The sequence below is a fragment of the Crocuta crocuta genome, unplaced genomic scaffold (genome assembly GCF_008692635.1).
Source record: "Crocuta crocuta isolate KB4526 unplaced genomic scaffold, BGI_CrCroc_1.0 scaffold462, whole genome shotgun sequence".
Classification (NCBI taxonomy): Eukaryota; Metazoa; Chordata; class Mammalia; order Carnivora; family Hyaenidae; genus Crocuta; species Crocuta crocuta.
Genome location: NW_027527437.1, coordinates 777,792 through 788,626, shown reverse-complemented (window position 1 = coordinate 788,626; position 10,835 = coordinate 777,792). Strand labels below are relative to the sequence as shown.

The window sequence follows — 10,835 nt, the reverse complement described above, 5'->3', positions numbered from 1 at the left end:
CTCAGGGCAGATGTTACTGAAGAGCTCATGAATGACAGAAATTTTGAACTATCTTCCTCCTACGGCCCCAAATGATTTCAGGGACTGCACTCTCTGTAAGAATTTAACAAGGAAACATTGTTTAATTCTGTGCAACTTTCGTAAAGAGATTTAAACTTTCAAAACATTCCAAAAGTAGCATGCAGATGTTGTTTTATAAAAAGTGATCAAATGTTAGATCAGACATTATGCCAAAATTTTTTGTTACTTAAAGAGTGTTTATTTTTTTTTAATTTTTATTCAAATTCCAGGTAGTTAACATACTAGTTTCAGGTGTACAATATAGTGATTCAACACTTCCATACAAAACCCTGTGCTCATCACAGCAAGCGCCCTCCTTAATCCCCATTACTTATGTAACCCATCCCCCCACCCAACTACACTAAATCTTTAAAAGCAAAGATATCTAAGTCCTATGATGGTTTTGTATGGATGCGTAGGCTTCATGATTGTGCTAAAATCTGTAGATGTGAATGAAAAATACATAGACTTAAAGGTATTGTAAATGTAACTCAGTATCTTTTTTTTAACAAATCTACACCTTTATTTATTTACTTTTCAGTTAGTTTAAATCCTTGAGGGGTACAGCATCACACGGATTCTGTGGCCAATGGCTTTAGCAGGAAGGTTGCTTCGGAATTTTGCACGAACCATGCCACTGTTTCCATGAGCACGAGTTACTTTTCCCCAGATTACTCTGGTTTTATTCAGTTTGCCACCAGGAGTCACTGTGTTGTTCTTTGCTTTGTACACATAAGCACATCTCTTGCCTAGATAGAACTCAGTTTCATCTCGGGCATAAACACCTTCAATTTTAAGAAGAGCTGTGTGCTCCCTCTGGTTCCTGAGACCCCGTTTATAGCCAGCAAAAATGGCTTTGGACCACAACCTTCCAGACATATTTGTCGTTTCAGGAGTCCTGTTCCCAGCAGGCCCCACTTATTTGCACCCAAAGTTCAACAGCCGGAGCCCCGCTCACCTCCCTGTAACTCAGTATCTTTTGACTATATATTTATTTAAATCAATGAATATTCTTATTTTTTTCTGATTGTTTATCAAATACTTTATAGCACCAAATGTTTTTCCTCTGACAATTTGATAAAGTGTGTATTGTGGTTTTGAAACTCATAGAAAACACAAATTTCTAAAAACCAGTAGAGGCCAATTGATTTGATGTTGTGAATAACTTCTTTTTTCTTAAAAGGGTCATAAACTAATTTAATAATAAGCCTTTAAGAAAAATCATCTTATATCTTTCATTGTAGTTATATTATGTGTCTAGTGTTCAATTTGTCTTGCAAAGTCTAAGACCGCTGCTGTAGCTTTGAAACCTCAACTCCAAATAAGATATTGAAGTCTGAAATATTTTATATGTTTCTGTGTTTGCCTCAGAACAGTTTGAAAATCTTTATTATGTATAAGGACGTGATTGGATTAAATCCAATGTAACCTGGCTTTGGTTACCATAATGAAATGGGAAAAATGTTATTATGTATCTGTTTCTAAAGTTTCTTCCCGCTTTAATATTATATACACACATACAAACAAATATAAAAATATACACACATCCATCCATACATATATACATACACATGCATATATATATATAGCCACTTTTTTTTTTAATGTTTTTTATTTATTTCTAGGAGAGAGAGAGAGAGAGAGAGACAGCGTGAGCAGGGGAGGGTCAGAGAGAGAGGGAGTCACAGACTGAAACAGGCTCCAGGCTCTGAGCTGACAGTCAGCACAGAGCCCGACGCGGGGCTTGAACCCACGAACCGCGAGATCTTGACCTAAGCGAAAGTCGGACGCTTAACCGACTGAGCCACCCAGGCGCCCCTATATAGCCACTTTTTAAATCATTGTTTCTTTTTATTCAATGATCTTGGTGCTAGTCTGTCACCTGCTATGTCCTTTTATCTGAGGATATGAAAAAGTAAATAAAAGTAATGCCTTTTCTAATTTGTTTTTGGTTGTAGGGTTTTTTTCTTTTAAACAGTTTTTATTCCACTTGCTAAGAGACAAATAAAGGTTCTTTTCAAATTTTGTTTACTATTATTTCCAGTTAAGATGTCCAAATCATTAGAAGAATGGGATGTGGGAATTATTGTCTCTACCAGCTGCACCAGAAACAGTTTGAAGAAAGCAGTGTTGGATGGGCTTGGAAGTGACGGCTTGCAGATGAAGTCGAGGAGCTCCACATCTGCCCTCGGAGAGGAGGCTGTTTAAATAACCCTCACTTTGGAGCAGTCTTTATTGGAACCAAGAGAAAAGATGGATGGGAATTTGGTAAACTAATTTGTCCCTTAAAACATTACCTAAGTTTAGGTTCAGAATGAGACTCTTGAAGAAAATTGCCTTTATTCCTTGGAGAAACTTAAGGTTTGCAGATAACAGTAGTTTTGTGTAACCTATAACATCATCTGCCTTACTTTTTCTAGGTCAAATTATAGAAAGGACCAGGTTATGTTTCTTAATTAAATATCACCTTTTTTTTTTTTTTTGAGAACCAAATAATAGAACAAGTTATGATAAAGTAGTTGAAAGTTTGAAGCCAAAAAGAATCAGATCAGAATGGGTGATTAACAATATTTAATATACATATGTTTTTTTCTTGCCTATTTATTGATTCACATTTTTAGACCTCTACATTCTTATGTAAAATTGGTAACATTGCTTCATGTCTTCTTTGTTCATCTTTCCTTTTTTTCCTCTTCTTTTTCACTTCATATCTTCGTAATTCATTTTCATCATTTAATTTTTTTCACAGGTTGCTTTTAAGATCACTTAAAAATCATGTTTAGGAAAACTGCTTTATGATCGTCAAATTAGGATGGGTCTAGAGTTTTGAAGCACATTTACGAAGATAGGAGGATATCTCCTGTACCTGAAGAAAGATGTTTTCCTTTCCATCAGGTTTTTCCCTGTTTGGGATCAGAAATGATTACAATCTGATCCCAAACCATGATAATTCCTCACATTTAAGGCAATGCGGTAAAATGAATTCAGGAGATGCTTTGTCTAATATTCAGTTTCTATCATATAGCTAGGATTAAATCATGAATGTCATTAAATGTCCTTTTAATTTAAGGACATTTTTTAAAAGTCCACAGATTTTTTTTTTCATTTGCAACACACATCTCTGGGGTACTCTATTTATGAAATCATAATTCTTATGAGTAAGAATTGTTTCATTTATAGACAACTTTGCTTTTATTAAAAGCAAAATGTTTTAAATTTTTTATAATATTTAATATTCAACAATAATTCTACACTTCGTTTTTGAGATTGTTTAATCCCTCTCTAATATGAAAGACAAAATAATATGAATTACATGATACATTCATGAATATAGATATTCACTAAAATTAATTTAACTCTGGACAATAGCTTAAAATGAAATCCAAATAATTTATTTTTAAAATGTTTTGTTCTATAAAAGTTGAACAAAAGGTAAGGGAGAAACTAAGATAGCAGAATAATAGAGGGATCCTGGGCTTGTCTCGTCCCTCTAATATAGCTGGATCAATATCAAATCATTTTGAACACCTAGGAAATCAATCTGAAGAGGAAGAGAACAATCTGCATAGGGGGACCTTAGTGGTTCAGTTGGGTAAGTATCCGACTCTTGATTTCAGCTCAGATCATGATCTCACAGTTCATGGGTTTGAGCCCTGTGTCGGGCTCCATGGTGACAGTGCAGAACATGCTTGACATTCTCTCTCTTCCCCCTCTCTCATCCTCTCCCCTGCCAAAATAAGTAAATAAACCAAAAAATGCAGAATAAAAGGAGGGATAAAGAGTTTCCAACACAAGCAAAGACTAAAGGAGTTCATAGCCAATAAACGAGCTCTGCAAGAATTATTTTTTTAAACATTTTTAAACATTTATTTATTTTGGAGAGACAGAGAGAGGCAAAGTACAGGCAAGGAAGGGGCAGGAGAGACAGAGACACAGAATCTGAAGCAGGCTCCAGGCTCCAAGCTGTTCATCACAGGGCCCAATAAGGGGCTTGAACCCACGAACCACAAGATCATGACCTGAGCTGAAGCTGGCACTCAACCGATTGAGGCACCCAGGCTCAGACTTAGCTCTGCAAGAATTATTAAAGTTGATGCTTCGAGTGGGAAAGAGATACCAAAAGCAACAAAAAGTAGAAAGGAACAGAGACAATCTATAGGAACAGTAGTTCTATAGGTAATACAATAGCACTGAATTCATAATTATCAATAATTACTCTGAATGTAGATGGCCTCAATGCTCCAATTAAAAGACATAGAACATCAAAATTAGATAAAAAAAAAATAAGACCCAATGATATGCTGCTTACAAGAGACTCATTTTAGAGCAAAGACACCTTTAGATTGAAAGCGAGGGGGTGGAGAATAATTTATCATGCTAATGGACATCAAAAGAAAGGTGGGGTAGTCATACTTATATCAAACTAGATTTTGAACTAAAGACTGTAATAAGAGATGTAGAAGGGCACTATATCATAATAAAGGGGTCTATCCAATAAGAAGATCTAACAATCATAAATATTCGTACTCCCAATTAGATAGCATCCAAATATATAAATAAATTAATAACAAACTTAAAGAAATTCAATGATAATAATACCACAATAGTAGAAGACTTTAATGCCGCACTTATGGCAATGGACAGATCATCATAGCAGAAGATCAACAAGGAAACAATGGCTTTGAATAACACACTGGACCAGATGGACTTAACAGATATATTCAGAGCATTTCATCATGAAGCAGCCAAATACAAATTCTTTTCGAGTGCACTTGGAACATTTTTCGTAATAAATCACATATTGGGCCACAAATCAAGCCTCAACCAGTGCAACACTATAAAATTTGAAATCAACCACAAGAAAAAATTTGAAAATACCACAAATACTTGGAGGTTAAAGAGCATCCTACTGAAGAATGAATGCATCAATCGGGAAATTAAAGAGGAAATTAAAAAAATACATGGAAGCCCATGAAAATGAATCCACAAGAATCAAAAACCTTTGGGATGCAGCAAAGACAGTCATAAAAGGGAAGTATACATTAATACAGGCCTTTCTTAAGAAGGGAGAAAAGACTCAAATGCACAGCTTAACCTTACACCTAAAGGAGATGGAAAAAAACAGCAAATAATGCCTAAAGCCAACAGAAGAATGAGATGCAAACTGACACCTGTAAGAATGGCTAAAATTAAGAACTCAGGCAACCACAGATATTGGTTAATACGCGGAGAATGAGGAACCCTCTTAAGACTGTTGGTGAGAATGCAAACGGGCACAGCCACTCTGGAAAACAGTGTGGAGGTTCCTCAAAAAAGTTAAAGATAGAACTACTATATGACCCAAAAGTTACACCACTAGGTTTTTGTCCAAAGGATACAAAAATACTGATTCAAAGGGGCACATGCACCCAATATTTTTAGCAGCACTATCAACAATAGCCAAAATATGGAAAAAGCCCAATGTCCATTGATGGATGAATGGATAAAGAAGATGTGGCATAAGCCACATCAAAAATAAGCCATAAAAAAATGAAATCTTGCCATTTGCAACGATGAGAATGTAATGAAAGTGTATTATGCTAAGTGAAATCATTCAGTCAGAGAAAGACAAATACCATAGGATTTCACTTATATCTGAAACTTAAGAAACAAAAACAGACGGACATATGGAAGGGAAGGAAAAATAAAATAATATTAAAAAAAAGAGGGAGGCAAACCATAAGAGACTCTTAACTATAGAGAACAAACAGGTTTTCTGGAGGAGAGGTAAGTGAGCAATCAGATAAATGGGTCATGGGAATTAAGGAAGACACTTGTGGGGATGAGCACTGGGTATTATTCCCAGTTTAGTGATGAATCACTAAATTCTACTCCTGAAACCAATAATACACTATACATTAACTAACTTGAATTTAAATAAATTTTGAAAGAAAAAAATTAAATAAAAACCAAAAATGGTAACTTTTTTCCAGATTTATTTATTTACTTAGTGCAAACTATTTTTAACAATAATATTCATTGCACTTTAATTTATTGGGAGATTACATGTAATGATTTTTGCAAGTTTATATTTTTCCTATTAATAATTTAGTCTGATTTTCCAAATTCTCATAAAACATAAATTAAATTGAAGAGCAGATCAGAAAAGTTACAGTTTTCAATACTTCTTTTGTTTTCCTCCCTTTGTCTTTTTACTTTAGCATTTGCTTCTAGAAGTTATTCATCTAAACCTCTTTCCACTTCCACCTTCAGGCACCCAACACCTGCCACCAAATGAAAGTACTTAAGATTAAAGGATGACAGTAATTTTAAAAGAGACTTAAATTTATTTAAAAATGTAATAAAATAGATTATTTAATGTGATGGCTGTCACAAAGAGAATTGAAAGAAAGAAAAACTCTGGAAGGAGCAATTTAAAGCAAAGTGAAGTAAAACAAAACATTTAAGAAAATTCCAAATTAAACTGGGATAAAACAACTTGAAGATATTACATGTTTAAATCATTTTGCTTTACTTCTCTAAATCTTCATTTACGTCCTCACTTACTTTATCTCTCTTTTAACAGAGTACATTTTTCAGCATTTGATTTATGAAGAATTATTTGTAATTAATTTTAAATGTTCAAAGTTTGATAACTGAAGAAATTTCAGGCTGTAACTGTGACCCTTGACATGCATTTGAACAGAAAATGGAAATTTAAAATGATGGTGTCTTGTGTTTCACGCATTATTTCAGGCATCAAGATTATTCCAGGTGCCTAATAAACCTTCTCTATATGTTTCTAAATTTATAAAAAAACGATTTTCTCACATCAGCAGGAGAAACCAATTTTCCATTGTTTAATTCTGTAGCTCTAATTCTTCTCTCTTAAAACCTCTTCCAAGAACATGTTGGAGAATATGCTGTCGGTCAGACTGTGCAGGCTATTTGCCCTTTTTTATGTCATAACAATTCTTGCAATGTGTGTGCTGTCTGAGATCAGTTTCTCAGCGTGAATAATGGGAACCATTTTAATTGTCTTCCATTTAGACCTTGAATTCTTGGCTTGATTTGCTGATCTAATTATGTTATGTCTATATTCATTATGAGTTAGAAGGGTTTTAGTATGTTTCCTATTGCTAGGATCAGAGGATGACTCATATATTCCCTTAGCCACCAAGATCTTTCTCTGAGAAGAGGCACTATACTCAGTACCCATATAAAGTGATGTAATTGGTTTTGTGTTATGTGTATATAACATATACATATTAATATAATGATATGCATTCATAGATACCATATATATTATAAATATCTATATACATGCATTTAATTTGTATATTGCATTATTTTGAGATATATGACTTATACTGGGGTTACCCAAAAATAGACCGTGAAACAAAAATTCAAATGCAGATAATTATTTAGAAGATGATCTTGGGAAGTCTGAAAGAAAAAGAGAGAAAACAGAAATAGGAGCAAGAGAAAAGCCAAATAAATGTGCATGTTATTAATGATTTATTACTGTGGTCAACTGAGATTCAATCTCATTGGGGGAATTTCTGAGAAACTTGCTTCTGAATTATCTTACCAGGTAATGGGAGCCTAAGGCTTCATGCACAGACTTCTACCCTTGGCAGAAGATTGCTCTTGGCATATCTTCTCCATCTCTGACACATTATTGTTAGAAACCATAATTTCAGGTGAATTCAGGTATACCAAGGGAGCATCAGACAAGAGATCAGCAATACTGCTACTGTTTATCCCTTGAATTTCTTAAATACTATATGAAAATACATTATTGCTGGTATTCCATGATGATAGCTGGTATTCAAGATGATACTTTAGAAATCTTTAAAGTAAGCATAAATGAAACAAACTACAGTCTTATTAATGAAATTGATTTAGACAACTTTAGAAACTAAAGTTCCATGGGAAGGAAACAAAAATTCCCCAAAGAGCTCACTGAGGGTGGTGATTCTTACTTCTTACAGATTCTTACTTCTGTCTCATGGTTCTTGGCTATATGTCTTTTAGCTACTGGAAACACACAATATCATCTATTTGTCATTGACTCAAATTTGTACTACATTCTGGAAGAGATTGCTCCAACCCAGCAGTACCTCCCCCTACTTGTTACCTTAGATAAACCATTGAGTGTTCATTCTAAAATTGAGGGCACCTGGGTGGCTCAGTCGGTTGAGCATCTGTCTTTGGCTCAGGTCATGATCTCATCCATGGGTTCAATCCCCCAGCTGTCTGTGTTGACAGCTCAGAGCCTGAAGCCTGCTTCAGACTCTGTGTCTCCCTCTTTCTTTACCCCACCCTGCTCGCTCTCTGTCTCTCTCTCAAAATAAATAAAAATGTTTAAAAAAAAAGAAAAAAGATAATTCAGGATATGAAATTCTGGGTGATATATTATATAATAGGATTAGTGAGTCTTATGAGCACATATCCATTGTTACATCTCTTTTGCTATAAAATGACTTCCTTGGTTCTAAGGCAATATTTTTTTAGTGTACCACATCAGTGAATCTGTCAAGACGTGGCTAGTAGTATTGGTACAAAGAAGAAAACATTGTTCTGGAAGAAATTTCAATTGCAGTAAGGGTGAACCATTGTTCCCTTCATGATATAAGAGGTTTTGTGTGTACAACATGCTACCCAGTGGTTTTCTGCTGTTGGAAGTTCAGATGTTCAGCAATGTCCATAACTTTTATAGTTATAATGTCTGCAACTATTATAGCCTTGGTAAAAGCGAGTCCATGCCTTTGTGCCCATGCATAGCATTTGTTTCTGTCACCATAGCTCCTCTGCTCATTGGCTAATCATGCAAGCAATGGGATAGCCACGGATAGAGGCTGACTGACATCTACTGGACAAATCATCTTATCTACCTTGTTCAATATCTTCCTTGAAGTAGACATTCTCTTGTGGATATTGACATGACACATAAAAGTCTTCATAATTCAGATCCATTCACATAGACCCATCCACATTTCTCTTCACAACAAGTCTTTTATTATTAAAACTTTCAATCCTGTTCCTTCTAGTCCCCTAACAAACTAACCAAGCCACTACTGAACAACTTGTATGTACTTCTATCTTAGCCACTTCTTCCTCCTCAAAAGAAGATGATCAAGTGTACTGCTCAAAGTTCTTATCACTGGGGAGATTTGCCCTCATCATGTACTTAAGGCCATCTTTAAAAGGAGATATGTATGAGGGTGCCAATTCTGGATTTCTAAGATACCAAGCTAACCCATCTGTTTTTCTTTGTTTTATTTCAGTTGAATAAAGAACATCAACAAGATTACTAGTATGAGTTAAGGTAGAGCTAATTGTGTAACAGATATAGGACAGGCTCAATGTAGCCATCTGTTCAGGTAACATTCCTGCATTCTTTGGATCAAGTTGGGTTTGATCCCAAGTATACCATTCCCATCATACAGTGAAATTCCATTTAATGGATGTGATTATGTATAAATGGATATGCTAATATCTAGCTTAAATGGACAACTCTAGTTTCATTGTAACTTGGTGTTATGGTCAGACACTCCGTCTCTACTAAAAACAAGGAGCATACCAGCAGCTCTTTTTCACATAATGAGTAGTTTTCTCCTTGAAATCTGCACTTCATCTTCTATTGGGACATATAAGAAATTGCACAGACAGGCTTATGTACCATGAACACCTCTGGTATCATTAGGTTTCTGAATCATATCGTCCCAGAACCAGAGTGCTTGTACTTTGTCTTAAATCTGATGAAGAACCTTCTCTCCCTATAGAGTCACCTCATATGTGGCTTAAAGAAGTATTACATAGAATGTTATATGCTGCCTCTAAAATTCAAAAGGAACAACCACATATCTTTTCATTGTGGTAAGAATGTGGTAACTTGTCCTTTACTATACAGTGGATGTCCCCTCATCCCTAAGATCATTGGAGCTCTAAAAATTTCACTAATGGGACAGGGTTCTGATTATTGTAGGGTATCTCTCTCACCCTCTGGCATATGTGTGTCTTACCAGATACATTATATTCTTGATCATTTCTAATCACTAGGTCCAATTAGTATAAAGTCATCAATACATTCTACACAGAGTGAAGATGACTAATTTTTTATAGAGAGTAGGAGAGTTAAATAGCCCTAGAAAAGATAGTGAACATGCTTTGATTTCTTTCTCAAGTGAAGATGCACACCTTTCCTGATAGAAAAATCATATTCTCTAGGTCAGAGTTCGGCCAATTATGGCCCCTGGGCCAAATCTGACCCCAAATTATTTTTATAAATAACATTTGTTGGAACCTAGTCACATCGATTTATTTACATATTGTGTATGCTGCTTTTCTGTTGCAGTGACAGAGTTGAGTAATTGTGACATCCAACACATGGCCTGCAAGTCTAAAATTTTTACTGAGCGGACTTTTACAAAGAAATATTGCTTATTCCAGTTCTAGATCAAGAGCTACATAGCAAGTGCCAGAAGCAGTGTTGACCTATGACAGGAGATACCACCACATATAGCACAACAGCTGCAACTCGTCTACTGTTTGCTTAAATTAATGATAATTTATTATCATCCCCATGATCCATTCAGCTTTGTAAAAACCATCTTGGTGTGGTGAATGGGGTAGAGTGGGAACCACTCAATTTAATACTTGGAACCAACATTCATCATTCCACCCAAAATACTTTATTATCCTTGATTTACTATTAAGGCCAGTGGGGATAGTGTTAGGGATTTTGACTTGACCTTTTGCACAATAATGACTTCTTTTACACTGGCCAGAGA

At 35.1% G+C, this 10,835-nt stretch overlaps 1 pseudogene; it reads right to left on the bottom strand.

Annotated features, from left to right (window-relative positions):
* Positions 1–575: 575 nt before the first annotated feature.
* LOC144228244 (large ribosomal subunit protein eL33 pseudogene) lies at positions 576–1,001 on the bottom strand (annotated as a pseudogene).
* Positions 1,002–10,835: the final 9,834 nt, after the last annotated feature.